Here is a 23,653-nt window from a genome sequence, read left to right as displayed (position 1 = left end):
CCCTAATGGAGCAGAATGGAGCTGGGTAAGAAGGGCCTGTGTCATGGGCCAGGGCTTTGCAGATAGAATATGGCTCTCCCCAAATTCTGGTATGTGCTGCTATGTTCTGGCCAGAAATTTTGAGAAATTAAAAAGTTTAAATTAGTGCTTCTTAAACTGTAATGAAAATCTAGTTTTTTAAAAAACTTCAAATTGATTACAGACTGATACTTTTGTTAAATACAATAAAATGGCAAGAAAAATGAAATTTAAAAAGTAAACAACCAATGCAACATTATTCTGTCAAATTGTAGAAAAATTACTAAACACTCAATTTCTTAAATAGGGACTTCACAAAGAAAGAAAGGCCAATAAATGTAAGGGAAAATGCTTTATTTCATTAATAATCAGAGAAATACAAAGTGATAGACCAATGAGATAGCATACACTCATTGGGTTGGTAAATATGAACAACCTGACAAGTATTGGGGATGGTGTGGAGGAAAGTGAGTCTGGGTCCACAGTGGCACAACTACTTTGGCAGACAGTTGTGCACTTCTAGGGAAGTTGAGATTTATATACATTCAAGAGACCTACAAGTCCTTTTCAAGTGTGTCCCCTCCCCCCCTTGAGAATCCCTTGTGATTATGTGTACCAGGATTCACATATATAAAAGTACATAGTTTTATACTTTTTACACTTAAACATTGCTTATAAGAGTCAGACAAAAACAAAACAACACAACTGGAATGACTCAAATGTCCATCAATAACAGATTAGATAGCTGAGATGTGATATTTGTACAAGGGAAATGTGAGACAAACTATAGCTTTGTGCCATCAACATGAATGATCTCAGAAGCATAATGTTCATTCATTCAGAAAATATTTATTGAGTGCCTACTATGTGCCAGATACTGTACTACATGGTGGGTAATTAATAGAGCTTATATTCTAGTGAGAAAGAAGATAGAAAACAAACAATAAACATATTAAGTAAATGGAAGGTTAAAATGATGAGTGCTGTGGGAAACAAAAGGAATGAATGAAAGGGAATCTGGCATTTCTGAGAGTTGGGTAGAGTGTGTTTGTCATTTTCAACAGGGAGATCAGGCTTCATTGAGAATGTGATGTTAGAGAAAGTACTTGAAGGTGGTAATGTGTGTGTCATGGTGGTTGGAGTGGGGGAAACTGCACAGGCAGAAGAAACAGCCAATGCAAAGGCACAAGGTAGGGACATTTCTGGAAAGGAGGTAGTTTGCTGTCAGGGAGTGAAATTAGGTTTAGAGCGGTAGCTGTGTGCTCAGATCACGGAGAGCTCCATTGACTTTCTTGCTTTTACTGAGTTGAGCAGCCACAGCAGGATTTTGAGCGGAGGCAGTGCTCCACCTTGACCCATAGATTAATGAGACTGCTTTGGCTGCCACGTTACAAATAGACTTGGAGAGTGGGGAATGGGCCAAATCGAGCAAAAGAAGCACATGAACCGAGCAAAAGAAGCACATGACTGCAAGAACACATACAGTATGTGTTTGTTTATATAAAGACCCAAAGTAGCCAAACTAAACAATATTCTGTCTGGGGATACACACACAGGTGGCAAAACTATAAAGAAAGCAAAAAGCAAAACAAAGTTAGGGTAGAGGTTACTTCTGTGGAGAGAGCAGATGATTTGATGGGGGTAGGGCATACAGGGTTGCTGAGTGGCCAGGTTCTATTTCTTCATCTGGGTGGAACTTTTACTGGTAGTCTCTTTAATAATACCTTAATTTCTAAGCATATGTTGTACAAAAAAGTAAAAATAAAAAAGAAATAAAAGGGAAAAAGAGCCCTTCTATTAGCAATCACCTACACTGCTTTACTATTCATTTATACAGGTTGTTGTTTTTCCAGATTAAGAAAAAAATTTGTTTTGCTCAAATATCTGGGAAGTATAAATAAAAGAACGTAGATGTATTATTTGGGTGTGAGTTTTCCCTGACATGTACATATCAACTTTTCGCTATTAAAATAACACAATAAAACATCTAAAAATTAGATGTCAGCCAATGTATTATTGTGCTAGAAACCTCCAATTTAGATAAGCATGCTTATCAGTTAGTATTTTTTGAGCACCTGCTACTTGTATAAGGAAACTGGGAGTACAGAGGAATATTTAATCTTATTAGCAAGATGAGATCAATATACCAAACAATTAGTTACCCAAGACATTGTGTTATTAATTGCGAAGTTATGTGGCACTAGATAAAAAGTGCTGACAATAACATCTGAGAATTCCAGATGTAATGCACAGATACAGTCCATGTCTTTATTTTAGAATCAGTGGTAACTTGGGTACAGAATTTCATAGTCAATTTTTATTATCACATTAACTGAATAGATTATGAAAAACAATTTGCTATTGTACATTTATGTGAATACTGGGTATCTTTTTAAAAAATTTAAAAAAAATATATTTTATTGAATTTTTTACAGAGAGGAAGGGAGAGGAATAGAGAGTTAGAAACATCAATGAGAGAGAAACATCAATCAGCTGCCTCCTGCACACCCCCCACTGGGGATGTGCCCACAACCAAGGTACATGCCCCTGACTGGAATCGAACCCGGGACCCCTCAGTCCGCAGGCCGACGCTCCATCCCCTGAGCCAAACCGGTTAGGGCTAATTTTTTTAAATTGATGTTTAGAGAGAGTGGAAGAGAGAGGGAAAGACAGAAACATTGATGTGAGAGAAACACATCGATTGGTTGCCTCCTGCACCAGCCCTGACCAGGACCTGAACTAGGGAGGAGCCTACAACCAAAGTACGTGCTCTTGACTGGAATCGAACCCCGGGACCATTAGGTCCACAGGCCGGTGCACTATCCACTGAGCCAAACCGGTTAGGGCAATACTGGTTATCTTTGATGTTAATAATTTCACAAACACTTCGGCCAACATGCTCATTTTTCTCTTCATGATTCTGTATCTGCCAAGATAGTCCCATGCTTCTCTTCTCATAGTAAACAGGTGCAAATAGCCTTAGAAAAGTGGACCATTCTTTCTGCTTTTTACTTTCATGTTTTCTTCGATGGGAATGAAATTATTAACTATTTTAGCTTAAAACACCCCTGCTGGGCTGTAGGAAGTGTAGGTAATCAGGAGATAATGAATACTACAACTTCAGGAATTTAAAATTTCATCTAGTTATTTCAATAAGAACTTGAAAACAAAATAGACTGGTAATTGGGAGTTTACCTTTATTAAGCAAATTAAAGAAAGTATTTAAAGTTACTTCTGGGGAAAATTTTGTTTAGTAGTGCTTTGTTATGTTTTAAGATATTGATGAAAAACATTAACATAGCTTAATATCTTTATTACTAGTTATTATGTATTATAAAGTTCACATACATATATACATCATCAGGTGATACTTTTCCTTTGGAGCTCTGGAAAGGAAAACTATTTTAAAGTCTTGTACTCAAATGCACTCTCACTTTGGTTGTCTATGGCTATCAAGATCCAAGAATAAAATTGGTTATGTTGACTGCTTGACATAGTTCTATTTTTTTGTAAATACATATTGAGAAGCAAAAAAGTTTAGTCTTTGTGCTTTGTGCTGCGCTTTGATGTATGTCTAGAGCCCAAAATAACTGGTATATTTCAGTAAACTATTGAAAAGTCTGACTTTACTATAACGGTGACTGAGTTCTTTTTTATGTATGGATTTGCCTTGAAGTATTTTATCCTTAGAAACATTTGCATATGCTCGGAATGGGTTAGTAGTCCCATTTGCTTTTTTTGCTAAATTCTATTCATTGCCCTTTCCCAATTCTGGTCACTTCATCCTCCCAAGCTGTGTTAATATTGAGAATTTTCCAGGAAGAAAGGTGGAAATGAGGAAAGTATGGCTTTTGAGGTACGTGTTTATCTTTTGCTTTACTTTATTTGACATTGTTTTGGCCTTAAGCAAAAAAAGGAAATTTACTTTTTTTTATAATTCACTTGCTTATATAAAGAAAAAAGAACCTCCTGTCCTTTTTTTTTTTTAAAGAAAGACATCTTTAATAATTCTGTTTTAGAATTTCTTCAAGGTACTATGATATATACCCTAGATTAAAGGCCTTCATATGCTCAGCAGGAATCTATCTTCAGTTCATAATAATGCCTTTGAGAGTCAATTCTCCTCCAACATTATTTCTAGGGATGAAATTAACAGCAAGGTTCAACAGCTCACAGATTCAGAATAATAACTGGCCATCTGAGTGTCAAGAATTGGTTAGAGCTGTATCGGCTTGGGAATTTTAAATGTCCTAAAGGGTTTGTAGAAACTTGGGCCAGTCTCAGTTTGACTCTGTTTTCCTCCACGCCCCCTGTCCCCCCCCCCTCCGCCACACACACACACCACACCACACTGCCCCGATACCTGCTCCGAGTTGTTCTCATTGAGAAATTCAAGTTGTAAGTTCTGTTCTTTGTTTTAGTGGATATTCCTTGCAGTATACCAAAGTGAGCAGCAGTTATGGTGGAAATAGGTGTGTGGGAACATAGCAGTGTGCCCGAGGTAATGTGTTTAGATAGATTGAAGCTCTGTGAGAATGGAGGTTTCTTTGGCAACCTTCCAAAGGCTGCTACTCCAGTTTTAAGCTCCTTGAGATATTTTATAAGGAGGCGCTATTAAAATTTACATATTAAATACTTCCCATTCTGTTATGATGCTTAAGTTTCCAGGCCTGGTTAATATTTTTCTTTTCTTTCCATAGACTGAGAGTTCCTTAATGATCTCCTTGAGGGTCACTTGAACTATGTGTCCCTAGGATGTTCAGTAATATATGTAGAATGTAACGCCAGATGAGAGTGACCATTTAGGTGTAAGATAACGCTTTTCCATTTTAATGTAACTACTACTGAAATAATTGTCCCTTCCCTCCTTCATTATTTCAGAAAAAGAAAAAGCACATTCATTAAAAGCTTGTGTTAGGTTTTCACAAATACTACTACTCATCCTGTTGGCTAGGTTGTATTAGTAATCTCAACTGGGAAGAGTTTCATGTTTAAAGCAATGAGGTCCTATGCAAGGCATTTGCCTATTTGTTCTCATACACATTCCCTGCCCTTTGTATGATAGGGCTAATTCTGCACTGGCCCCAGTTTCTGCTGGGGGCCCTGGCTCCTGAGCCTGGTAAAGTGTTTCTCAGGTTGACTTGCTAACTATTTTTCAGATAGGTTTGGCCAATGGTAAGAGAATGATGAGTAGTAGGAAGGGAGAAGCCAGGGCTTCTGTCTTATTGTCTCCTCTGCTTCAGGATGAGTATCTGTGTCTCCTCCCCGGTTCCAGCTTCCACCCAATAGTCCCTTCTGCCCTGGCCCCAGTTTCTGCTGGGGGTCCTGGCTCCTGAGACCTGGAAAAGTACTTCACTCCTTAGTTCTTCTTGGCCAAGGTCAGACAGTGGCTCCTTTCTCTGTTTACTTCTTTCTTTTCTTTCCGCTCTGCCTCCTCTTTGTTTCTTTCCTTCCTTTTAATTGAAATATAATTTGGATACTGTAAAATTTACCCCTTTAAAAAGTGTACAATTCAGTGTTGTTGTTTTTTTAGAATATTCAAAACTAAAGTGTACTAAGTGTACAATTTAGTATGGTTTTTTTTTTAGTATAGACATATGCAACCATCATCACTAATTCTAGAACATTTTCATCATTCCAGAAGGAAACATTGTACCCATTAGCATTCACTCACAATTTTCTTTTCCTCACAGACCCTGGCAAACACAGATCTACTTTTTGTCTCTATAGATTTGCCTATTGTGTACAATTCATACAAATGGAATTATATAACATGTGGCCTTTGTGACTGACTTTTTTCACCTAGCATGTCTTTAAGGTTCATCCATGTTGTAGCATTCAATTTTATGGCTGAATAATATTCCATTGTACGTATATACCACATTTTGTTTATCCATTCATCAATTGATGAACAGTTGGTTGCTTCCATTTTGGGGGCTATTATTAATATTGCTGTGAACATTAACGTACACATTTTTGTGTAAACCTATGTTTTCAATTCTCAGATTGAAATTCTCAATTCTCTTAAGCAAAAAGAGATACACTTAGGAACAGAATGACTGGATCATCTAGTAGTAAGTCTACATTGAACTTTTTGCGAAATTGGAAGTGGCTTCTTTCTGTTGCAAATTACTGCATTGTCTCATGTCCTTTCTTTGGTCATTTGGCCTATTTATAACTAGTCCTTGTATAAAATATTCTCTATTAAAATAACTGGCATGGACTGACTTTCTTTGATTGAATCCCGACTGAGATGGTTTCTTTTACGTTGTACATGAAAATCAAGGCTATTTTTCCTCTCAAATTTCTTCTTTCTTTTTGCACAACTGAGAAATCACAGTTATGTGAAAGAGGAAAAGAAACCGCAAAGTTATTAGCATTGTCAGGAACAGAGTTTCTGGTAGATTAGACTTTGCAACTTTATTTGATAATTTGCTCTCATCTCTAACCTGGGGATAGTTCTTTTGAGCATGTGTTGTTTCCCCATCAGTCCCACAACTTTGAGTGTAAGTTAGTTTATTTAGAAAGTGATTCTAGGAAGCTCTAGGAGGGAGATGGGGAAGTGGGAAGTGACACAGGAGAGGAAAGAAGACAGCACAAGATGCATTGGTGAACAAATGACTTGAGTGACTCAGTCCTGTTGAGGACCTTGGAGAAACTGTAATGCATGTCGCAGAGTTACTTCTCCATTGTATTTCATTTGTCACATTGGATCAAGTGACTTGAGGACTGCTCCCCAGGGAATGAATTCCCCGAGAGCGTCAGCTATGGTCCTGTGCCAGATAAAGCTTGCATGCAGAGTTCCAGGTGCTTGCAGTAAAAGCCAGTGCAGTGTGTGTGTATGTTGATGGGGGATGGAGTAAGGAGGGTGGGGAGTGGGATCTGTAAACTCCTTCAGGGTAAAGACTTCACATTTATATGTTTACATTTTATTATTGAATGATAAGAAGTAGTTGATGTTATGCATTCATGAAGGAAACTGCCCAGGGAAAAAAGCTTCCTGAATCATATCTAGAAACTGTTGCTTTACTAGTATGTTTCCATTGGAACTCTTCTTTCCAGTAATTGTTGATCTGAAAATTGTGTTTTTAGGAAGAACTACAAATTCTGTAGCCATACTAGCTGCTGTGTTGTCAATCCTTGAAAGAAGCCTCATAGAAATACAAAGTTAAAACTTCCTTGATGCCTTTAGCTGCAGAGAATAAAACCTGCAAGGGAAAATACATCTCACCCCCAAACTTTTCACAGGCAAAAAGCAGGATGCTTCAGAAGTCCATGAGAAATGACGGGTATTAAACAAAAAAAGATTGATTAAAAACCAGGAAGTTAGATGAGTTTCTCAAAACAATGGGCCAAAAGACAGAACATGTTTAAATCAAGTTTAAAAGGCAGTGATAAAAATGTAAATCAGTAGTTGCCTCCGGATCTCTTAACCAGTAGAATAAATTTAGATGCAATCAATTTTTCTTCCTCAGATTAAAGCTGCGTTTTTATTAGGTTGAGAGCAAAGTGATAAGAAGGTGGTGAGTTGTACAAGTTATTGAGAAATTACATATAAATGGGTTAAAGCCACTGGCATTAGGGAAAATTCTCTCCCATTCTTGAATCTAGCCCAAGGCTTCTTTGGAGCAGGGCTGGGGCATATCTAACCCATTTTAAAGACTTAACAGTTTCCCCTGGTCATCCAAACAGGTTGTGGCAATCACTGTTGTACAAGTTAATTACAGAAACTTTGCTATCTGTGTCTTGACCTCTATAGTCTGAAGCAGGAAATTGAATTTAATCCTATTTGGCAAGGTTTGTCTCCCCATTCAGAAAGCAACAGCAATTTATACTTTGCATGTAGCATTCTCCACCTTTTATTTCACACCTTCAACTCTCCTCTCCATGATCCCACCTCTTACAGACAGTGTACTAACTTCAGCAAATCTCATCACCTCCGATTCCCCAGCTGCAGACAGCAAGTAACAGTAGCTACTTGGTAGTTGTCAGAGTTGTCAAGAGCTTTAGTGCTGAATAAATGTTGGCAGTTATAATTATAACCAGGGCCCTTCAGCCTTACTCACCTGCCTGTTTTATCTTTAGTCACCCCATTACCTGCTGCTTCAACCTTCCACTCATCCTTTTTTACATTCTTGGGCTCTATTTCCAGAAATTTGTCTCTTTCTTTCTCCCTTGCTTTCAGTCTCTCTCCCATTTTTATGGCTCTTTCCCTCTTGCTCTGACCCTAAATTAAAAATATAACTAACAAACAATGCCCATTCTCAACAAATCAGCTCCAGATGAAGGTACTGTTCTATTTTTCCCCTTTTTTACTGCGAAATTTCTTGAAACAGTGGTCTGTACCCACCACAATCACTTTGCTCTGGCTTAGACACTGTATTCTCCTTAATGTGGCCCTTCTCAAAGGGCCTGCTGGCTACATCCCAGGGCTTCTTTCAATTCTTTATCCTTCTTCTTGGCTCTATTTCACACTGGTGCTTTTGGCCTCTGTAGCCTTGTTCTCCAGATCCCCTTCCTTTCTGACCACTCACCTTCATTTGTCCTGTTCCTCTCATATTTCTTTAAGACTAGTGATTCCAAGTTTTCTGCCCCAGGGAGTCTTCTTACTCTTCCTGAGATTGCTGTCTGAGTGGATCCATATCCAAGGCTTTGGCTATCATTGTCTCAGGATCAGGGCTTTTCCTGGTCATTTCTAACAGGTTGGGCACTGCCTCCAAACTAAACCAATTATCTTCTCTCGCACATCTCTTTCATTATTCCTTCTTACCTTTGGTGGTATCAGTATCCACCCAATTGCTCAATCTGAAAACCTACTTCATGTTGACTCTTCAGCCCCTTACACCAACGTCCATCCCACCGTTTTACTCCTCGGTTTTCAGATCTGCTCCCTCTTCTTTGTTCTCCCTGCCATGTCTCCATGCTAAGCCTCTGTGGTCCCCCAAATAGATTGTCATGGTAGCAACTTCAGGGATCTCTAGACCTAAAGGTCCCAAGGATTGCGGCACAAAGTTAGGAGAGAGGCACAAAGATTTTCCCTTAGGGCTTCCTGAGGAACAAACCTTGTTGACAACTTGACTTCCAACTTTTGGCCTCCAGAACCATGAGAGAATAATTTCTGTTATTTTAAGGCACCATGTTTGTGGTAATTTGTTATGGCAGCTTGTAGGAATATAGCCTCTTGTCCCAAACCTATTCATTATACCTGTTTTTAATATTTGTTGATGCCTGGTGCTTCCAGGAGTCTGTTCTGGAGCTTTTACTCTGTCTGGAATGTGCCTTATTCTCTACTTCTGTTTCTTTATCACCATCTAGTAAACTGAGGCCCTGCTCAAATTTACTGCCTCAGAATCCTTTCCTCCTTACCCTGCCACTTCATTTCCTTCATTTGTATCACATTGTTGTATTTTCTCTTCCCAAGATGTAGTCTCTAGTTTGCATTCAGTGTCTGTGTCTCTAATAACCCATGAACTTCTTAGGAGTTTGGGCCGTGTTTTTGAAAATTATTTGTATTGATTTCACAGAGGAAGGGAGAGGGGGAAAAAAAGGTAGAAACATCAGTGATGAAAGAGAACCATTGATTGGCTGCCTCCTGTACTCCCCCCATTAGACAGTGAGTCCACAATCCAGATATGTCCCCTTACCAGAATCTAACCGTGACCTACTGGTTCATAGGTCGGTACTCAACCACTGAGCCACATCAGCCAGGCTGTATGTATCTGTGTGTGTGTGTGTGTGTGTGTGTGTGTGTGTATATATTCCTCACCAAAGGATATGTTGATTGATTTTAGAGAGAGGAAGGGAGGGAGAGAGAGAAGCATTGATTGGTTGCCTCCCATATACACCCTAACAGATGAACCTGCAACCTAGGTATGTACCATGATAGGGAATCGAAACTGGGACTTTTGGGTTTATGGGATGATGCTCTAACTGAGCCACACTGGCCTGGGCAAGAGTTGGGGCTGTTTTATATTCCCACAGCTCCACATGTGGTGGGCACATGATTGACTTCCATTAAATATTTACTTAATTAATGAAAGTTTCTCTTACTTTTTATTTGCTTCTGTTTTTTTTCTTCTTTTTTTAAAAAATCTAAGCCTGTTCCTTTCATTCTCTTTGGAAGATTTTATTTAAAAATTAATGTGACTTTGGATGTCAAAACAGACCATAGTGAGATCAAAAGTTAAGTCTTCCTGACCTTGCTATTTGAAGCTGCTATTTAAAAATTGTTTAATTTAGAACTTATTTTATTTTATGAAGATAAATGGTGGAATAAAAGGAATAAACCAGTAAATAACTGTCTTGAAATTGTGGAGAGTGAAAGCTGTGGTGACTTCATTGAAGGCCATTAAGAAAATGGTCACTGTCAGCAAATTAGAGAAATATTTTACCTAATTAATTGAGGTGAGTTGATGGTATTAAAGGCCTAAAAAGCTTTTATGCCCAGAATTATTCTGCATGCCATCTCCTGCCACAGTGTGTGGGAAATGGGTTAAGGAGAAAATTTGTGGGAAGAGGTGGGAAACTTTTTTTTTCTTAAAATTCTAGAATCAGTTGAAGGTGATAATAAGATAGCCATAATTTAAAGATCAAGAAAGGATTTTACTGAAAGGAAAGAAATTACAAAGGGGAAGACTAAGCATTTCAAGGACTCTATTTATTGAATTATCTTGTTTTTAGAACTATTTTCTGGCATCACAGCATTGGCCACTAGTTAGGATAATCAATTTATTATTTCCAAAAGGGGGAAAAACTGTGACCCATAAGGTTCAGAAAAACCATAAATCAAATCCAATTGCGGTTATGAATTTGAAAAGGCTGATTGTGGTTGTGTTCTTAAGTATTAGTTCTATGTAGGGAAAGAAAAAATATTAGCAAAATGACTTTTGGTAATAAATTCAGGTTTCCTGTAACGACATATAAGTTACAAGTTGTTTTCATTGGACTTTGTCAGAAAAAGTTTTTAAAAAAACTTTTATATATAGATGATCATCACCCCCCTATCAGAGGTATTCCCTGCTACTTTCACTGTCTGCGTCCCATTTTGCAGCCCTTACCCAGTGAATCTAGGGTTGTCCTGCAAAGAGAATGTTTCTGGAATTACAGCTATCTATCTCCTCTACTTCTTCATGAGGCTCATTTTCAGCATTCTCTGAAACTTCTAGTGCATACACCTCAATAAAAATTTGTTAAGAGAGAAAATTTGATGTGCAGCTTCTGACAGTCTCAGGCTACAGATAAATACAGTCAGTGGTTGGCAGTTTAGATTCTGATTCAGTTATGTATAGCCCAAAACTAAAAAAGAAAAAAAAAAAGAAAAGGTTTTTTTTTTCCCCTTCATGATTTTGCTGGGAGGTTTTTCTGCCTTATATGATGTCAACTAGGGTTACTCAGTTGCATTCAGTTGGCATCTTGGCTGGGCTGGTAGTTCCAAGAAAGCTTCATTCAAAGGTCTCATGCTTTGGGTCTCCCATGTTCTTTCCCTGTGGCTGGCTTAGGCCCCCTTACTGCATGGTGGTCTCAGGTTAGTCAGAATTCTTGCACTGCAACTGCCTTCAAGAGGGAAAGCAGCAGTCTCCAAGCCTATAGAATAGGACTGGATCTGGTACAGTGTCACTTCCACCCAAGTTACAAGACCAGCCCAAATTCAAGGAAGGGAAGTGGACTCTACTTCTTTATGGGAGTGGCTTGCTCATGTGGGGAGGGAAAGGACTGATGGTGGCCACCTTTGGAGAATACTTACCGCAGCCTCATTACTCACTTTAAGTTAGCGCTACTTAATTTTATATATTAGATTTTCTCATGTATCATCAGTTCCCTTTATTAGAATAATCTTACACCCACTTGCCAGTTTCTGCCAGCATTTTCTGGAAAAGATCCTGATTATTCTTACTATAATTATTTAGTTAGGTCTTACTAAGTGCTCAGGACTGAGTATAGTTCTTTATGTATGTGATCAAGTCCTTATAATAACCCCGTGAGGAGGATATTATTATCACTATTTTCTTTATTTAAAAAACAGACTTTGAGTAAACAAAATTGCCCAAATTCTCACAGCTTATAAAGTGGGAGAGCCAGCTTAGGAAACTAGAGATTTCCTATTTCAAATTTGGTCTTTTGCACTGAAACATGATAGTTTTTTCAGTCTATTATGAAGTTTCTATTTGAAACTGCTGTCAGATCCATCTTGTTGACTTCCCTGAATTCTGCTGACAGAATTTCCCTGAAATAGATGTTCCTTTTCTTGACATGCAGACCAGGACAAAGGTCTATGAGATGCTTCCATTAACAGAAACTCCTCCAAGCTTTTTGATTTATGGTTCTCTAAAAGCATAAACAGAGGGAGAAACCAAGATGGCGGCATAGGTAAACACCTGAAATTGCTGCCTTGCACAACCACTTCAAAAATACAACTAAAAGACAAAACGGACATCATCCAGAACCACAGGAAGGCTGGCTGAGTGGAAATTCTACAACTAGAAGGAAAGAGAAAAGCACACTGAGACTCAGAGGAGGTGCACTCGGAAAGGGCTGGCAATTGAGGACACGGTTGTCTTTTTTAATCAGGAGGGAGATACACACTCCCACTCTGAACTCCAGTTCCGGGCTAGTCTCTGGGGACCAGACTCATACGGGAAGAAACTGGACTGTCTGGCAGCGGGCGGAACTCAAGGTCAGCTTTCTCTCAGAGGTGCTTGCAGCGATTACTGTGGGACACTGAGACTGGGGACCTCTTAAGGCAGGACTGAGGATCAGCCATAGCTGTTTGCTCCACCCTGTTGATTCCCTGAGACCCCACCCCACCCAACCTGTGCTCAGAGGCTTTTGCATATGAATGACCTGGCCCTTTGCAATCTAAAATTACCTAACAAACTGCAGCTGGGTCAGAGAGACCCAGAACATCCAAAAGAAGGCCCAAGGCCCCACAGAAGCTTGCATTGCTTCACAGCTGGGCCTCATCTGGGCACCTCCAAATCCCAAACAAAGAAGAGGAATCTGCAAATCTCTCCACAGCTCCTGCTGGGTAGCCTCAGACAGAGGCTAAATTAGTACCTCCTTAGAGATCCAAGTGCCAGTGTACCCAGTGGTCAGAGTGGGACCATCCAGATTACAACTCCTCAGATCCATAAGGGACACACTCAGAGGGCAGACTCAGAGAGCACCAAAGCCCCACTGAAGCAAGTCTTGCCCCATAAGGGTGTCTCCAGCACAGAAGTTCTCCCACCATAGACACAGCTGATTCTCACAGCCAATTGGCCTGGAGGTCAATTCTTCCCACTGATACCAACAACAATCAAGGCTTAACTACAACAAGACTGTGCACACAGCCCACAAAGGGGTGCACCAGGAGTGTCCACCTCAGGTAATTGGGGAGGCTGAGCCACTGGGCCCTATAAGACACCTAGCACAGAAAGCCACTCTATCAACACAGGGAAGCAGCCAAAATGTGGAGACAAAGAAACACATCACAAATGACAGAAATGGAGGAAAGCAAACTACTGGATATAGAGTTCAAAACCACGGTTATAACGTTTTTCAAGAATTTTCTAGAAACCGCTGATAAATTTAGTGAGACCCTCAAGAAATCTAGTGAGACCCTCGAGGATATGAAAAAGGACCAACTAGAAATTAAGCATACACTGACTGAAATAAAGAATATTATACAGAGATTCAACAGCAAACTAGAGGATTGCAAGAATCAAGTCAAAGAGCTGAAATACGAAGAAGTAAAAAACACCCAACCGGAAAAGCAAAAAGAAAAAAGAATCCAAAAATATGAAGATAGTGTAAGGAGCCTCTGGGACAACTTCAAGCGAACCAACATCTGAATTATAGGGGTGCCAGAAGAAGAGAGAGAGCAAGATATTGAAAACCTATTTGAAGAAATAATGACAGAAAATTTCCCCTACCTGGTGAAAGAAATAGACTTACAAGTCCAGGAAGCACAGAGAACCCCAAACAAAAGGAATCCAAAGAGGACCACACCAAGACACATCATAATTAAAATGCCAAGGGCAAAAGACAAAGAGAATCTTAAAAGCAGCAAGAGAAAAACAGTCAGTTACCTGCAAGAGAGTACCCATATGACTGTCAGCTGATTTCTCAACAGAAACTATGCAGGCCAGAAGGGAGTGGCAAGAAATATTCAACGTGATGAATAGCAAGAACCTACAACCAAGATTACTTTACCCAGCAAAGCTATCATTCAGAATTGAAGGTGAGATAAAGAGCTTCACAGATAAGAAAAAGCTAAAGGAGTTCATCATCACCAAACCAGTATTTTATGAAATGCTGAAAGGTATCTCTTAAGAAGAGGAAGAAGAAGAAAAGGGTAAAGATAAAAATTATGAACAAGTACATATCAACAAGTGAATCTAAAAATCAAGTGAATAAAAAATCTGATGAACAGAATAAACTGGTGAATATAATAGAATCAGGGGCATAGAAAGGGAGTGGACTGACAATTCTTGGGGGGAAAGGGGTGTCGGGGGTGCGGGAAGAGACTGGACAAAAATCGTACACCTATGGATGAGGACAGTGGGGGGCGTAAGGGTAGAGGGTGGGGTGGGAACCGGGTGGAGGGAAGCTATGGGGGAAAAAAGAGGAACAACTGTAATAATCTGAACAATAAAGATTTAATTTAAAAAAAATAAAAGCATAAACACTTTTTGGGATTTCTGTTGTTCCTCCACACCACCCCTCGAAACCTTCTTTTGTCAGTTCAGCTACTAGCCACCTGATTTAGATGGAAGACATTTCCACATCCTCAGGTCTTTCTGTTTTCTTGTCCAATATTACCATATCTTAATTACATTTTCATTGCTAAAGTCTTACACTTTGGCTGCCCAGACTACAGAGAATTTTTCAGTAGGTTAAACAAACATAAAATTGGCTTTTACTATTTTGAACATTAGATTCTTGTCATGTTCTCTTGTGAATTTCATAGTCTGTTAAACTCCTTACTACATTCCTTTAGGCCATTAGTACTTTCTGAGCTTTTCTATAATTCACTTTGATGTTAATATTTTATGTTTCTGGTCATGTATTTACTGTTCACCATTATTAAAAATAGCTCAATCACAGGCTTTGGATATTTTTGGTTGTTTTTAAAGCATTTTATTGCATCTTCTTGTATTGTTATCTTGACTTTTCACCAATGTATTTTGTTTTAGTAATGACTTAAAATGATTTCACAGGATTTTATGAGAAATTAGAGTTATCCAACAGTTTTGTCTTAACATAAATTTGTGCAAGATGGTTATAGTTTTTGTGTGTGTGTGTTTTTATCCAAATATATACCTTAAACACAAAAGAAATTGCTTCTGCAGTGTATTATACAAAGGTCTAAAGTATCAGTGCTTCATGAACCATAAAAACAAATAATAGGTAAAGTATTTACATTACTTATGAGAGGAGTTATAAATATCTAATAAGTTATTGAAAACAATCTTGAAAATTAAAAACATTCACAGTACCTACCTATTTGAACATTTAGGAAGATGACATATTCTTTGAATATATTTTTGATGTATCTGCATCTGTTCCAGATGTGAATATTTCTAATTTTCTAACTTCAGTATCCTAGATCTCCAGTACTGTCTGCTTTATAGTAACAAAATAATCCAATGCATCAGCTGTCTCTATTGAATTGACCAATTTAGACTTCCAATTCAAGGAAGATTGATTATCCACTGCTAAAATAATTATACATAGCAACCACCAAACCAGAATGGCTTAAAAATATTTTATTATTTCTCATGGGACTATGAGTAAAAAGAGTAATTGTGATTATTTGGGACATTTTGGGGGGTAGATTAGCTGGACTTGTTCGTACATTTGAGATTGGTTGCCAGAATACTATGGCTGGCTTCTGAAATGGCCTTGGCTGGGACACTGGGCTCTTTTCCATGTAGCCTTCACATACCGACAGCATTCTAGCCATAGTCTCATAGTTGTGGCAGGGATTCAAGAGGAAGCAAGCCCAGTCATACAACAGGGAGATAGAGGACACATGTACACACTTTTCAAGCTTCTGCTTGTCTTATGCTTGCTAATAAAATCCAGTTGGCGAAAGCAAATCATATGGATGAGCCCAGAGTCAAAATGGGAATTCCTAATACAGGTAAAATTAATGCAGTACGTTTTAAAAAATCCTGAAGGTAACTGTGAATTATAAGAATTTTCAGCGATACCTAAGTTCTAGCAAACGCAAATATTAAATTCATGCTAGTTTCTTTATCAATGAAAAAAGATGAATTGTAGTAGTAATCATTTTATAATTTTTTCATTAAAAATTACTAATAAGAAATTTAAACAAAAAATATCTTACAAATCCACATGTGCAATGTTGAAAATATATTTGAATACATTTTCTTTAACTTTACATATACATGATTACATGTTAAAAACAAAATTGAGAATGTATTATATATGTATCTGTGATGCTTATACTGTGTTTTTGTGTGTATAATGTGTTTGTATATAATGTTTATATATACACATAATTTTATATATCATATAAATACACATGTGAACACAGATACACATGTACATGTGTGTGCACAATAGACGTACCCCTACATACATATATATTCTCCTCATGACAAGCATTTCTCCCCATAACTTAAAATTATTGAAAGTATCCTTTAATTTAACATCAGATTTATTAAGATGTTTACATGTTGGGATCTTAAGTATTTCTAATTTTAAACTATTATTAATAAAACTATATTATGCATTCTAACACATAGATATATTGTAGTTCTATTTTTTCAACATGATATCCTATCAGTTGGATTATTGGACTAAAAATATAAATGTTGATAAAGTTCTTAACATATGATACTATATTGCCCATGAGAATGCTCTTACAATTTACTCTTCTCGCAATAGTTTCAGACTTCCCTTCTCTGTCAACAAAGCTTGGTAATTTAATTTGCTTATGTAAAAGTCAAACAGGTCCTTTTTTTAATTTATTGTTATGGAGGTTATTCTTTACCAGTTGTATAATTTTTGTTAAATTATTTAACCTTTCTCTGCTTCAGTTTCCTCATCTGGAAGGTTTTCACTTGGAGGGGGTATTTTTCAAATACCTGCTCCTAGTAGACTGAAGATTTCTTCTTCACCTGAGACACTGAGTACCAGAGCAGGACCTGGTAATGACAAGATTAGGTGCAAAGATTCATGTTTGATGCAAAGATGGCATTTTGGGGTGGGCAGGCAAAGCCCCACTGCCTTGTACTCTCACAGTGAGTTATGGAGGCTTTCCTGGTACTCTCTCCATGGTCGCCTCTTCCCACGAAAGGTTTTATAGTTTTCATCAAATTTGAAATATTTCAGCCATTATTTCTTCAAATATTTGTTGCCGCCTTATCCTTTCAGGAATGCCAATTACATTATATGTATTTGTCCATTTGAGTTTGTTCGATGGTTCAGTGATGCTTTGTTTATCCCCCCCCCCCCCCCACCCTGCCCCATCTTTTTAAAATTTTAGTGTGTTTCATTTCGGATAGTTTCTATTGCTGTGTCTTGCAGTTTACTAATCTTCTGCTTTGTCTAATCCCCTCTTAATCCCATATAGTATTTTTTTATCTCACACATTTTAGTTACAGTGGGGCCTTGACTTACGAGTGTCCCGACTAATGAGTTTTTTGAGATACCAGCTGTCTCTCGGCCTATTTTTTGCATTGAGTTGACAGTAATTTGAGTTAACAAGCTCCTTAACAAGCTTGGTCTCGGAACGAATTAAACTCGTAAGTCAAGGCTCCACTGTATTATCTTTAGGAGTTTCATTGTATCATTCAGTCTTCCTTCTAACTTCTTCCTCTTATAATTCGGTGAGGTTGTGATTTTTATATTTGAAGCTACATTGTGTGGGGAGCATACAAGTTAATACTTTGTATGCATGTGTTCACATGTGTGCATGTGTGTGTATATCTGCATATGTGTATATATACACATGGATATATATGCATATATAATCTTCTTGATTTTTCTTTCTATTCCTTTTAATGCCTTTATTTTTATTTTGACACTAAAACTACTGAAAAATCACTACGATTATTACACTAACAATTTTTTTTCTGGTTAGTGTTTGCCTAGCAAGTCCTTTCCCATATTTTTGTCTTAAAACTAGAGGCCTGGTGCATGAAATTCTTGCACTGGGGAGAGGGGGGTTCCTCAGCCTGGCCTGCGCCCTCTTGCAGTCCTGGACCCCTCCCTCCTTACCACCCACCTGCTCGCTGCTCTTTACTGCTCAGCTCGCTGCTCCTTAGCGCTACTGCAGAGGCGGGAGAGGCTCCTGCCACCTCCTCTGCACACGCCAGCTGTGAGCCCAGCTTTTGGCTGAGCAGTGCTCCCCCTGTGGGAGTGCACTGACCACCAGGGGGCAGCTCCTGCATTGAGCGTCTGCTCCCTGGTGGTCAGTGTGTGTCATAGCGACCGGTCGTTCTGCTGTAAGGGTTGCTTAGGCTTTTATTATATAGTTTTTTTAAGTGTATCTCTTGTAAATACCAGATAGTTAAATATTATTTTGTTTAATCTTATCATCAGTCTTTGAAAGTTAAATTTGTTTATAAAGTTTTGCTCTTAGTCATCACAAAGAATCAGATAGGTAGTCATAAAAATAGCCAACATGGAAGAAGCACAGATGTTTAAGAACTCTTACAAAGGCCGTGGTCATGGGTTCCAATTTAATGGCTTCTGACTTCTTTTGTTGAATAGGCTGGAATTCCAGTGGCTCCCATTAAATCACCTTCTTGGCATATAGGCCTGAAGGTGCTGATAGAAAAAAAATGACCTTACTTTCCTAATATGGGAGATTATACTCAAGGTGTCTCCTGAGCCACATGTGACTTGGTCTTTTAAAGCATTTATGTGCAGTATTATTTTGTATTTTGCTTGAAAGGTAATTTTAAGTAATGCCAGCATTTTAAAAAGCTATTCTTAAAAAGTTAATATTAAGCAATGCCAGTCTTTTTAAAAAATGAATTGTCTCGTATTATTTTGTGTATGAAGTTGCTCCTTTGGCCATTCCGTTTTAGGTGGTCATACACTAATTTTACTTGGTCACTATTGGGGTGAATTTTTTTATTCGAATAGACTGTATACTGTTCAGGGTCATTTATAATGAATACAAAGTAACATGCCTATTACATAAAAATAAAATAATTGTTTTTGTGAAATGAATTGGAAGATGTGGCATAATTAGACAGTGGGCATTTGTATTCTCCTATTATCACTTTAGAGCTGCAAAAAAATGTAAGTAATTTATTTCATCTTGGTAATGCTTCTTTATGGTCCAACAATTTATCAGAAATGTTAATCCAGCAAGCAGTAAGTGTGTGTGGGGGAGGTGGAGAGAAGAGAGGGGGATTTAAAATTAGCCTGGAAATATTGCACATCTCATTAAAAATGTAATCATGCGTAAAATGAGATCAATGAAAATTTATCTAAAAGTGCAAGAAAAAGGCATTTTCTAGTATGATACTGAACTTAATAGACTGGATTTTAATGTAGTCAGTTTGCTACAAAAAAATCTCTCCGGGCTAAATAAAACAGTTTTCCCTCCCAGTTATTGTACAGACAGCTAATTTCAGGCCCTCTCCTTCTGATATTCAATCTTATCTTTTGCTGGATATGGGTTCAGTATATTGCAGAATTTGTTTTCTTTACATTTTCCATTACTGCTTTCATTTGCATGATAAATGATTAGAAGTAGAAACAGGAAAAAAAACTCATGCAGAACATTTCTTTATTATTTTTGTTTAAATTAGAGTAACTTTTTTATTCATCTTCCCCCTCCCTATTTAACAACCAGTGTATCTCAGGGTTATTTTAATATTTTGTTACACAGCTAGAGAAATGGGTTACACATCCATTTTATCTTATACTTTCTTCAAGTAACATTTTATTTCATCCTTATGTTTGTCGTTTACATTTTGGCTCCTGTCTTGCACTGTTAATGATATTGGTGAGTTTTTCCCTTAACAGAGACCCTTCTGTTTAAGGAGTTTAAAATATGTTTACAACAGTGAACTTAGGGACTTTGAAGATTTATTTTGCAGATGATGTTATCACAATTCTTAAATAATAAATAAAGTTTGTAAAATTTGGCTTCATTTATGCTTTCTGCCCTTTTGCTCTTAGCTATTTTTCTACCCTGATAATTTAGAAATGTGAAATGATGTAACTGAACTCATTAATGAAAGTCATCTAATGCCTTCCTTTCCCCCAAGGTTCTAAAGGAAAAGAAACTAGCTTTACTTATAAAACCTTATCTGGGCAAAATGCCTGAGCAAAAATTATTGTATAAGCTGAATGAATGGTTCCTGCAAAATTTGTCTACAAAAGAAGAATCCTGTATGATCATTTTAGGGTCATTCACATAGATAACTTCTCTTTTTCTCTCACACAGATTTTAGGTATACTAGAGGCCTTGTGCACGAAATCTGTGCACTGGGAGGGTGGGTGTCCCTCAGCCCAGCCTGCACCCTCTCCAATCTGGGACCCCTTGAGGGATGTCCGACTGCCTGTTTAGGCCCGATCCCACAGGGCCTAAACCAACAGTCGGACATCCCTCTCACAATCTGGAACTGCTGGCTCCTAACCACTCACCTGCTTGCCTGCCTGATTGCCCCTAACCACTTCTGCCTGCCAGCCTGATCACCCCCTGAACACTCCCCTGCCAGATTGATGCCTAACTGCTCCCCTGCTGGCCCATTCGCCCCCAACTGTCCTCCCCTGCAGGCCTGGTCACCCTTAACTGCCCTCCCCTGCTTGCCTAATTGCCCACCACTGCCCTCCACGGCTGGCCATCTTGTGACCACATGGGGGTGGCCATCTTGTGCGAGGGTGTGATGGTCAATTTGCATATTACCTCTTTATTATATAGGATACTCGCCTGTTGTAAAAACAATTAAACAGTATAGTTCATTGAATGTTCTCTTGATTATTCTTCCTCTCCTACCCCCTTCCCTAAAAGTAACACACTGGTCAGCAGCTATCTTTCCTGACATTTTTCTCTGTAAAATAGATATGTACCTGTAGAAATATGTTAGTTTAAATTTTTGTTAAATTTTTCTAACATAAAAGGTATACTACCATTTTAATTTTTCTTATTATACTTAATGTCTTTGAAAATTTTCCATTTCAATACATCTAAGTCTACTTTCTTCTGTTGAATTATTGCATAATATTTCATAACATGGACCTAGAAAGATCTGGAAAGAACCTAAATATCTATAAATAGGGGACTGTTAACTATGACAAACAACACTGCCATACTAACCTTTGTTTATACCTCTGTGCACAGTGGAAATACTTCTTTGGGAAAAACACCAGGAAGTAGGAGAGCATGGTCAATGAGTGCACTTAAATTTTCCTCTGAGTATCATTTACCTAAATCCCACAGGTTTTGCCATGCTTGTATTGTCATTCATTTCTAAATAGTTTGTAAGTTCTGTATTGATTTTTATCTTAAACATAAGAGTTATTATCATGGGGTTTTAAAGTTTCTAAGTCTATAGATTTTTCAGGCTATCTTTTTGATGATGAATCTAATTTTATTTTATTGTGATCAATCAATATGGCTTATATGATTTCTGCTTTACAGGAGTCGATAGGATTTTTCTTCATGACCTAATATATGATCAATTTTCTTTTGTGAATATCCCTGACTGTTTGAGAAGAATTATCTTTATTATATTCAATGTTCTCTTTTATATCTGTTAGATCAAACTTGTTAATTAGCTTATTCAAATATTCTATATTCTTACTTTTTGTCCACCTATTTTATCTGCTGGTTCCTAAAAGCTATGTTGTTAGATATGCCCAAAAGTTCATGAGTTTCATGTTCTTGGCAAATATTTCTTTTTGTCCTTTTAGTGTATTTGCCTAAAATTATTTCTTTTTTTCTGATACTAATCGTTATTTAGTGTATTTTTTCTTATACTGTTACTTCTACTCTTTCTGTAATATCTTTTAAATATGCCTTTTAAAGATAGCCTGTGCCCTAGCTGGTTTGGCTCAGTGGATGGAGCGTCGGCCTATGGACTAAAGGGTCCCAGGTTTGATTCCAGCCAAGGACACATACATGCCTGGGTTGCAGGCTCGACCCCCTCCCCCCCAGAAGGGAGCGTGCAGGAGGCAGCCAATCAATGATTCTCTCTCATCATTGATGTTTCTACCTCTCTATCCCTCTCCCTTCCTCTCTGAAATCAATAAAAACATTAAAAAAAGATAGCCTGTGAGTTTTCTATTTTTAATAGATAATTGATCCATCATTCAAATTATTATTATCATTGTGTTTGAACTTATTCTTATATTTTCTGTTTATTTATTTATTTTTGTTATATTATGCATTCTTTTCCCCCTCTTTCTGCCTAGTTTTGGTTGATTAGATTATTGTATTCTATTCTTTCCTCCAGTGGTAGTTTGTAAGTTATACCTCTTATTTCTATTCTTCTAATAATTACACTTACAATTTTAACATACATATTGATTGTATATCTTTCTACCTTCATGTAGACTACCTCTACCCTGTCCCCGAATAAGGTGAAAACCTTGACATTTTTATTTCTGTCACTTATCACTTTCTCTGACAATTCTCAGTTCTTTAGTTCCAAATGTTAATTTTTTTGTTTGATATCAACATTTACTTAAATTTAGTTTTACTGTCGGATTTTTGTTGTTTTTTTGGGGGGGCTCACACTTGCCTTTTGAATCTTCTCTCCTCTTTTTTCTTCTCTGTTTTTTTCTCAAGTGCATTTTAGCTAAATTCTTATTAGAGAGTTTGTATATGAATGCTTGCATATTTTAAAATGTCCTTATTTTGAAAAATAATTAAAACTTCTATGGAATTTTAGGGTCAAATCCTTTTCTTTTAGACTAATAGTGATATTGTTCCATTAGAAATCTGAAGTCAATCTTATTCTTCTTTTAGGTCATATGATTTTTTTCTTTCTGGAACATTTCAAATATTTTTAAATTATAGATAATACTTTTACCTAATTTACAAATAAATATTGTACTCAGAATTCTTGCTTCACTCCTGTTCTCTCTTTGCTTTCCCCTACATAGGTAACAGTTTCCTATTAGATTTATTTTATTTATTGATTTTAAAAATTTATTGATTTTAAACACACACACACACACACACACAGAGAGAGAGAGAGAGAGAGAGAGCGAGAGGAACATCGATTTATTTTTCCATTCATTTATGCATTCTTTGGTTGATTCTTATATGTGCACTGACTGGCATATCAAGGTGATGCTCTAACCAACTGCACTACCTGGCCAGGGCCCTATTAGAATTCTGTGTATATTTATTCAAAGAAAAGCAAATGTATATTTATATTTCCCCCTAGTTGTTATAGAAAAGGGAGCATACTACATAACTTGCTTTGCATCTTGCTTTTTTTAAACAATGTATATCCTTGTTTGCATTGAGATCTTTCCACATCAGTAAGTAAATATTCCCGGGCCTTTTATTCAGCTGCATAGCATTTAATTGGGTGGATGTATCCCTAGTTTCTTCAACCAGTACCCTAAAATGGACTGCTGGATACTTTTCAATTTTTTGCTCTTACAAATAATGCTATAATGAATAATCTTCCACATTTTATATGTATGCAGT

The sequence above is a fragment of the Myotis yumanensis genome, unplaced genomic scaffold (genome assembly GCF_028538775.1).
Source record: "Myotis yumanensis isolate MYYU_CA2020_CCGP unplaced genomic scaffold, mMyoYum1.0.hap1 SCAF_18, whole genome shotgun sequence".
In the NCBI taxonomy this organism is placed as follows: Eukaryota; Metazoa; Chordata; class Mammalia; order Chiroptera; family Vespertilionidae; genus Myotis; species Myotis yumanensis.
Note: the sequence above shows the minus strand (reverse complement) of the source record.